This window comes from Acomys minous (assembly GCF_964271855.1).
Source record: "Acomys minous genome assembly, chromosome: 20".
Lineage (NCBI taxonomy): Eukaryota > Metazoa > Chordata > Mammalia > Rodentia > Muridae > Acomys > Acomys minous.
The window spans coordinates 21,279,888-21,289,697 of NC_140502.1; positions in this window are offsets into that span (position 1 = coordinate 21,279,888).

Consider the following 9,810-nt stretch of genomic DNA (forward strand, 5'->3'; position numbering starts at 1 on the left):
AAACAACAACAACAACAACAAAAGAAAGCACCTTCAACAAATGGTGCTGGCCAAATTGAATGGCTCCATGAAGGAAAATGCAAATAGATCCGTATCGCCCTGAAAGCACCTGTGTGGCCTTTCCCACAAGACTAAGTTCTGTTGAGTGATAAACACTGCTCCGGACAGGGGCCTAGGGAGGGTTAGGGTTTGTAATAGGCAGAAGGCTGAGCTTTATTGACCAAGAGCCGATGCTCAGGATTCTAAGGGATTCCGTGGTTGGCTCCACAGCTGACACCCACTCCAGCCTTCTGTGTAGACAAGTGTCAAGTTCTTCCATTGAGGAAAAAGCTGATGTGTTTAACAATTCTGGTTTCTCTAACGCCGTCTGTAAGTATGGGCCCTCTACACATTCTGCACTGAAATCACCTGGCCCTGGGCTTTTGTGATTGAGAGACTTTCACTTACTGCTTCTCTTTCACTGGGCATTTTGGGTTTAATTGCCTGATTTTTAAACGTTTATTCTGCTTTATTTTATTTTATTTTGTGGGTGCTTAGCCGGCATGCGTGTCTGTGCAGCATGTGCACGCAGTGCCCGCAGAGACCAGAAAAGGGCACCAGATACCCTGGAACTGGAGTTATAAAAACAGTTGTTAGCTGTCATGTGGGGGCTGGGAATTGAACCAGGGTCCTCTAGAACAGCAACCAGTGCTCTTAACCCCTGAGCCATCTCTCACCCCTACTAATTTGACCTTGACTTAACCTTATCATATATATCAAGAAATTCATTCATCTCTAAGGAAAAAAAAAGATTTATTTATCATTTATACAGTGCTCTGCCTGCATGTATACTGGCCAGCCAGAAGAGGGCACCAGATCTCATTATAGATGGCTGTGAGCCACCATGTGGTTGCTGGGAATCGAACTCAGGACCTCTGGAAGAGCAGCCAGTACCCTTAACCTCTGAGCCACCTCTCCAGGCCCTCATTCATCTCTTTTAGGTTTTCCAGTTTGGTAGAATACAAATTATAAAAGTATGTCATTTTCTCTAGATTCTCTAGATTTCCTTGGTGACTGTTTCAGGTCCCCCTTTTTGTCTCTAATTTGATTAGTTTGCATACTCTCTCCTGTGTGTTTTAATTAATGTGGCTAAGGGTTTCTCAATCTTGATTGTCTCAAAGAACCAGCTCTTTGGTTTTTTTTTTCCTTTGCATTGTTTTTTGTTATTGTTGTTGTGTTGTTTCTATCTCACTACCTTCAGCCCTGAATTTAATTATTTCTTGCCATCTATTTTTTATGGTTTTTATTTCTTCTTGTCATTGTGGGGCAATTAGGTGTGCTACTAAGTTACTAATATAGGATCTCTCCTTTTTATTCATTATTTATGTATTTATATATTTGTTTATGTATTTATTTATGTGCAGGCACTTAGTTCTGTGACCTTGCCTCTTAGAATTTACTTCATCGTTTCCCATAGGTTTGGGTATATTGTGTTTTTGTTTTCGTTCAATTCTAAAAAAAAGTTTTTCGCTTCCCTTTTTGATTTCTGTCTTGCCTCATTTTATAATCATCAGCAAGTTGTTCAGTTTTCAGGAGTTTGTAAAACTTTCTGCTGTTGTTGATATCCAGATTAAATCCTGGCTGTCAGATAGGATGCCGTGGGACATTTCAGCTTTCTCATATCTGTTGAGACTTGTCTTGTGGCCAAGTATTGGGCACAACACTTGGTCCAGTTTTGGAGAAACTTCCATGAGTTGGCTGAGGAGAAATATATTCTCTGTGTTTGGGTGAAATGCTCTGTAGGCGTCTGCTCGCTCCATTTGATTTGTCACATTCCTGAGCTCCACCATTCCTCTGCTTGGTTTTTGTCTGGTTTGAAGTGTCTACTGGAGAAAGTGGGGTACTAATGTCACCCACTGTCACTGTGTGAGGACCAACCTGTGGCTTTAGCTGTCGTAGTGCTTCTTTTACAAAACTGGGAACCCTTGTGTTTTGTGCGTAAACCCTTTCACATTGCAATATCCTACTGACAGATTTTCCCTTTCATGGGTATGTACTGTCCTTCCCTGTCTCTTCTGGTTAGCTTCGGCTTGAAGTCTCTTTTTGTCAGATATTAAAATGCCTTACACCTGCTTGCTTCTTGAGTCCATTTGCTTGGAATGTCTTTTTTTTTTTTCTTCCCTCCATTCTTTTACCCTGAAGCGATATCTATCCTTGATGTTGAGGTAATGTTTCTTGGATGCAGCAAAGGATGGATCCTGTTTTCAGATCCAATCTGCCAGTGTGTGTCTTTCCATTGGGGGAATTGAGACCGTTAGATTCAGAGTTACCAATGAGCTGTGTTTATTAGTTCCTGTCATTTTGTTGTTATTGGGGCGGGCGGGGGTGGGGAGGGGGACTGGGTTGCCCCTTCTGTTGGTCTACTCTTCTGAGATTATTTATTCCTTTTGTTTTCTTGGGCGTAGTTAACCTCCTTAGGTTGGAGTTTTCCTTCCAGTGTCTTCTGTAGGAATAGATTGGTAGGCAGGTTGCTTTAATTTGGTTTTAATTGTGTAATGTTTTTCTTTGTCCATCTATTGTGGCTGAAAGTTTTTATTTGGTTTTAATTGGGTAATGTTTTCCTTTGTCCATCTACTGTGGTTGAAAGTTTTGTTGGCTGCTGTAGTCTAGGCTGACACCTGTGGTCTCTCAGGGTTTGTAAACATCTGTCCAGGCACTTCTGGCTTTCAAAGTCTCCATTGAGAAGTCAGGGGGTAATTCTAATAGGCCTGCCTTTATGTATGACTTGGTCTTTTTCCCTTGCCTCTTTTTTTTTTGGTAAAGATTTTATTTAATTATTTATCATATGTGAGTGCTTTGCCTGCATGTACCCCTGCAGGCCAGAAAAGGGGATTATATCACATTATAGATGGTTGTGAGCCACCATGTGGTTGTCAGGAATTGAACTCAGGACCTCTGGAAGAGCAGCCAGTGCTTTTAACCGCTGAGCCACCTCTCCAGCCCCCTTGCCTGTTTTAAAATGTACCTCCTTTGTTCTCTGTGTTTAGTGTTTTGATTATTACGCATCACGAATCATTTGTTTCTTGGTCCAATGTATGGGGTTCTGTGTGCTTCTTGTATATTTTGACAGGCACCTCTTTCCTCAGGTTGGAGTGATTTTCTTCTGTGGTTTTTGTTTGAGATATTTTCTGTGCCTTTGACCTGGGTTTCCTCTTCTTCTGTTCCTACTATTAGTAGATTTGGTCTTTTCATAGTATCCCAGATTTCCTGGGTTATTTTAGGACTCCGTGTCTTGTGCTTGTCTTCAGTGCCTGAGACTCTCCCGTCGGTGTCTTGTACTCTGTTGCTGAGGCTTGCCTCTGGGAGGGGGCTTTTGTTTGACTTCCTAAGACTTTTCACTTCCAGATTTATTTTCAGTTTGGGCTTACTTTAGTGACTCTTATTTATTTGCTAAATTTCGCTTTCAGGTCTCGAATTGCCCTTCAGTATACTCTTTGTGTTTTTAAGTCTCCATTAAGGAATTTATTCAGATCCACTTTATTATTTTTTTAATTGATTCGCTCATATTACGTCTCATATCTTCTTTAAAGTCCTAGAATATATTCACACTTGCTGTTGCGACGTCCTGGTCCTGTGCCCCAGCTACACTGCATTTCTCAGGGCCCGCTGTAATAGAGGTGCTGGTTCTGACACCGGCATGCCGTGGCTGCTCATGGTTGCGTCACTGCACTGCAGTCTCGGCACCAGGGTCAGGATGAGTGAGGTTTTTCTAGAATTTGATATCCGGACTTGTTTTCGTTGGGTGGATATCCCGTTCTTGGGTTGCCGTTGTCCTCTCTGTATCCTGGGCAAGTGTGGTGACTTTGGGGTCCTCGAGGCCCAGGTCAGTGTGACCGCTGGGGGGTTCACTGATAGAGGAGATGCCTCTGAGTGTCAGTGGTTGACACAACAAAATGGAAATGGGTTAGAAGGGAGGGTTGAGAGGGTCGGAGGAAAGAGCCACACTGGGCGCTCCTCACTTCTAGCTTTAGTCGCTAAAGCCATCTTTTCTTCTCAGTTAATCTAGGCAAGGAGCTGAATTTTGTTAATTTTTTTTTTCAAATACTTTGTTATTGTTGTTGGTTTGGTTTGGTTTGGTTTTTTGAGACAGGGTTTCTCTGTGTAGCCTTGGCTGTCCTGGACTCACTTTGTAGACCAGGCTGGCCTCGAACTCACATCGATCCACCTGCCTCTGCCTCCTAAGTGCTGGGATTAAAGGCGTGTGCTACCACCGCCCGGCGCAAACACTGGTTTTTGTTTGACTCTTCTCTACTGTTTTTCTGGTATCTAGTCCTTTAAATCTTTCCCTCCCTCCACTCACTTTTGCTTTATTGGTTTGTGGGTGTGTGTGTTTGTGTGTGTGTATGTCTAAATCTGAATGCTGTGTTGTTGATTTAAGATCCATTAAAATATTTTTTACTAATTCTTGGGAATTTTATACCAAGTGTCTTGCTAATACTCACACCCCTTGTCTACCTTCCAACTCCTTCTAGATCCACACCCCTGCCACCCTATGCTCTTTGTTTTAAGAGAGACTATTTCTAAGGATAGTTCCTGACCCTCTCTGGCTCTTACAATCCTTCTACTTCCTCTTGGGTGAAGTTCTAAGACTTAAGTGTAGGTGTTGTATTGTAAATATATTAGTTGAGAGTAGGCACTTTATATTCAGGTTTTTGGTTTTTATTTTTATTTTTATTTATTTATTTTGCATTCTGATGAGTTTTGATTTCCTGCAACACTTTCTATCTTTTTAAAAAAGTTTCTTTGACGAGGGGGTGAGAGCTATACTTACCTATGGATATAAGGATAATTATTTACAAACCAATTAGAGATTGATACTGGTATGGTGGTTTGAATGAAAATGGCCCCCATTAGACTCACAGAGAGTGGCATCATTGGAGGTGTGGCCTTGTGGGGGTAGGTGTGGCCTTGTGGGGGAGGTGTGGCCTTGTGTGGGGAGGTGTGGCCTTGTGTGGGTAGGTGTGGCCTTGTGTGGGTAGGGGTGGCCTTGTGGGGTAGGTGTGGCCTTGTGGGGTAGGTGTGGCCTTGTGGGGGAGGTGTGGCCTTGTGGGGTAGGTGTGGCCTTGTGGGGTAGGTGTGGCCTTGTGGCGGTAGGTGTGGCCTTGTGGGGGTAGGTGTGGCCTTGTGGTGGTAGATGCGGCCTTGTGGCGGTAGGTGTGGCCTTGTGTGGGTAGGTGTGGCCTTGTTGGGGGGAGTATGTCCTTAGAGGTGGGCTGTAAACTGTCCGGAGCTTAAGCCAGGCCTAGGGTCTCTTCCTGCTGCCTGTAGATCTAACTGTAGAACTCTGATTGTTACAGCTGGTTTTGTAGATGAGTACTGGCCTTCAAGCTTTAGTAAAATCTGTTTAGTAAATAGGCTGGATAATTTTATGTCAACTTCACACGGGCTAGTGTCATGTGACAGGAGGGAGCACCGACTGAGAAAATGTCTCCGTAAAATCAGGCTGTGGACAAGCCTGAAGAGCATTTTCCTAATTAGTGATTGATGGGGGTGGGCCCAGGCCATTGTGGGTAGGGCCCATCCCTGGCTGGTGGTCCTGGGTTCTATAAGAAAGCAGGCTGAGCAAGCCATGGGAAGCAAGCCAGTAAGCAGCATCCTCTATGGCCTCTGCATCAGCGCCTGCTCCCAGGTTCCTGCCCTGCTGCTTGGGTTCCTGTCCTGACTTCCTTTGATTATGAACAGTGATGTAGAAATATCAGCCGAATAAACCCTCCCCGCCTCCCCCCCCTGCTCAAGTCTCTTTTGAGCGTGGTATTTCATCACAGCAATAGTAACCCTAAGACAGTAAGTTTAGCTGGAGAGATGGCTCAGCGGTTAAGAGCACTGGTTGCTCTTCTGGAGGACCTGGGTTCAATTCCCAGCACCCACATGGCACCTCACAGTAGGTTGTACCTCCAGTTCCAGGGATCTAACACCCTTTACACAGTTTTACTTGCAAGCAAAACATTCCAGAACACATAAAGTTAAAAAAAAAAAAACTAAAAAAAGAGACAATAAGTTTATGAATTAAAACTACAAACGGAAATGACAATCTGCAAAACAGAAAAACATATTTGTAAATTGAATATAAGATGTGGTTTTTGTGTTCAGAATAAATAGCTGGTAAAACTCAAAAAAAAAAAGTGACGCCTAATCATCAGGGAAATGCAAATTAAAGCTACCAGCTCGAACCAGTTAGAACGGCTATAATCAAAGTAATTGACTACAAGTGCAGGAGAAGATGTGGAGAGAGAGGAGCACTCGTTTACTGCTGCTGGGCATGCAAATTAGTACAGTCATTATATAAAGCTGTGTGAAGTCCCTCAAAAACTCAGAAATACCATATGACTCAGCTATTTCACTGAGCATACATCCGGAGACCCTGTACCCTACCATACAGATATTTGCCTTCCCATGATTCCTGTTGCTCCATTTCACACAGAAAGGAGCCGGGCATTGTGGCGCGCGCCTTTAAACCCAGCACTCCAGAAGCTGAGGTAGGCGTATGGCTGTGAGTTCGAGGCCAGCCTGGTCTACAAAGAGAGTCTAGGTCAGCCAAGGCTACACAGAGAAACCCTGTCTCAAAAAACCAAATTAATAAATAAATAGAAGCAGATTGTGCCCCCCCTTTAAAATATACAACAAAGAAATGGAACCGGCCTAGATGCCCATCAACAGATGAATGCCGAACGCAAGGCCAGTGCACATTCACTATGAAATATTATTAATCTGTATGCGCAAAAATGAATCACAAAATTTATAGGAAAGTGCACAGACGTAGGCTGTACAATGTTAAACGAGATCAGCTGATCTGGGGGGTAAAAAACAACCTCACGTGCTCTTTCTTGTGTGTGGCTGCTAGCCATGTGTGATGTAGGCACATGCATACGTAATTAAATATGTAGAGAGGTACTGTACAACCTGAGGGAAGGAGGACATGAAGGGTTTTTTTTTGTTTTGTTTTGTTTGGGCTTTGGTTTTTTCGAGACCGGGTTTCTCCGTGTAGCCCTGGCTGTCCCAGAACTCTCTCTGTAGGCCAGGCTGGCCTCGAACTCACAGGGATGTGCCTGCCTCTGCCTCCCGAGGGCTGGGAGTAAAGGCGCGCGGCGCCACCCGTGCCCGGCTATGAAGGGGTAATTTTAAAGAGATGAAATGCTAGCTCACGTCTCTCCTGCCCAGTAACAGGGCTTTGATGTAAAACAGGTCCTTAGCAAGCAGTATCCACGTGTGACTCCGTGGGGGAGCTGCTGCCTTCCTGGCAGGCCTGAGTTTGAAGTTACGTTTTTCACCCTTTGAATGTCTCTGTACAACGTGGTTCTTGTAAGCTCTACCAACTTAGGGTATATTATTCTTTAAACGAGAATTTCCTCTATAAAAATCATTGGGTGTGAAGACACTCAGAAGTATGCTTGAATAGTCACGATTGTGAATATCTTTTTTTTTAGAAGTCCTGGGAATACTGACGTAACGGCCCCTCAGTCTCAAAGACGAACACACCAGGAATTACAAACACTGAGAAGCTTGCAGGGGGGCCGGGCACGCTGGGCCACATCTGCAATCCCAGCACTCGGGAGGAGGCAGAGGCAGGCAGAGCTCTGTGAGTTCGAGAGCAGCCTGGTCTGTAAAAGCGAGTCCAGGGCAGTCAAGGCTACACAGAGAATGACGCAGAGGACTTGGATATCCCTGCCCCTGAACAAGATGTACTCATAAGCTAACAGGCCCACGGGAAAGCTGAGTCAACATCGTTAGTCATGGTGGAACTGCGCACCAAAATGGCGGCGAGGCTCAATTCACTACTGTAGCAGTCTCTAGCAAAAGGCTCACTAGATCCGGGGACCTTGCCTGGGAGACTTGGTGCTCAGCTCCTGCACAGCTTTGGAAGCCTGGTGACCATCCTTGGGGCAGCCCAGACGTGAACTGCAGCTCTCCTCCTGAACAGCAAGGGGGCGACATTGGACCAGGGGAAACTCTCTGAGGCATGAACCTACCCTGCAGCCTGGTTCCCATCCTAGAGCTGGAGCTCCCTCACATAATCGCGCTGTGTCCCGCGGGCTCTTCCCTGTGTCTCTGAGAACCCCCTCCGGCCAGGAGACCCGATGCAGCCCCTCCCCTACTCGCATCATCCATGGGGAAAGACGGGGAGATGGCAGGCCAATCACCAAGGAGAGCAAAGGCATCCCGGGAAGGTGAGGGAGGGCATGCGCAGACTCGGCCAGCCCTGGAAGCTGCGGGTTGGGGGGTCCTCCCTGGTACCTTCCATAGGAAGGCGGAGCACACAGGTCACCTCCTCATGCGCACCCAGGATATGAATCCCCTGAGACAACTTGTATCTCTGGATAAGACATGTGACTGGTGACACCAAGAACAACTGACGGGGGCCCTACCGGGTCAGCTAGTCCTTTCCTGACTCTAGGGACAACTCTGCCACTTCCTACCTGGGGTAAATCCTGCCTTCCCCAAGCATTGAGAACGCACGGCACACTGGGCTTCGCTGGGTTTTTGTGTCACTCTTGGCTATAGTAAGTGCAGGGGGTGCTGTTGGTGCCGACAGACCCAAACAGGACACAGCAGAGGTCAGGCCTGGGTGGGCAAGCTGCTCTTCTCTCAGGGCACCGGACACTTCTCAGCCTTGCTGCTCACAGTATGTTCTAGAACACTGAACCAGAGAGAAAGGGATAGAAGGGCTGGAGGCCAGGACTGACAGAAGAACACCACTAGTCCAGAGATGTAGACTCCACCCCCCCAGCCGACGTCACTCTGGGCCCTCCTCTGGGAGGAGGCTCAGTTCTGGAAGATAAAGCAGAGACAGCAGAGCAGCCAGGCTTGAAGGCAGGGTTGGAGCCCAATCTCATCCCCAGAGGAAGAGCCCAGCAGGCAGCAGCAGAATATGGAGCTCTCCTCAGCCCCTCTCCACAAAGGGCAGATCCCCTGGAGGGGGCTCCTGCTCACAGGTAGGGAGACATTCCTCCGGAGTGGAGAGCAGGGGAGCTCAGAGAGTGGATGGGGGTCTTCTGAGAGGGGGCAGGAACCCGAGAAGGGACATCAGGCTTCTGCTTGGAGCCTGAGCACAACAGGAAGCTTAGTGACTGACTTGGTAAGTGGGGAAGAGAGACTCCCTTGTTCCCTATAGCAAGTTTATCAGCGCCTGCCACTGTGTCCTGAAGACGGACAGCCACACCTCTGCCAGGGTGACTCTCCAAGTAACACTCAAACAGGGACAAGTAAACAGCATCACAGCAAATAAACCCTAGGCTCCGGGACACTGATATGCACACAGCCTCCAAGCCTGTTCCAGGCAGTGAGGTTTAGACCAAGATCAACCTAGTCCTCCCCACCAAGCCCTAGTTCCAGTGTGCAGGAGGACCGAGCAGGAAGGACAGCTAGAAGGCGGGGGAGGTCGGGTGACAAGCACCTGAGAAGAAACCGAGCAGGGAAGGCTCAGAAAATGAACGCACAGGCTCTTTAGAGGAGGAGGTCACAGAAGACATGCCCTCCCCTCGGCAAAGATTCTGAGTGTGGGCAGGGATCTGAGGGCAGTGAGGGGTGAGCTGTGGGAACACCTGAGAAAGTTCCATACAGAGGAAAGATTCAGGGCCACTGAGCAGTGGAGGTGACGCTGTTGGCCGCCACCCACTAGGACACACACACACACACACACACACACACACACACACACACACACACACACACCCCAAGGCTGAGAGTTGAACATACTCAGGTCTCAAATCTCTACCGAATGCAAAGGTCCTGACAGTGATAGGTGTTTCTCTCTGCCCTCTCAGCCTCACTTTT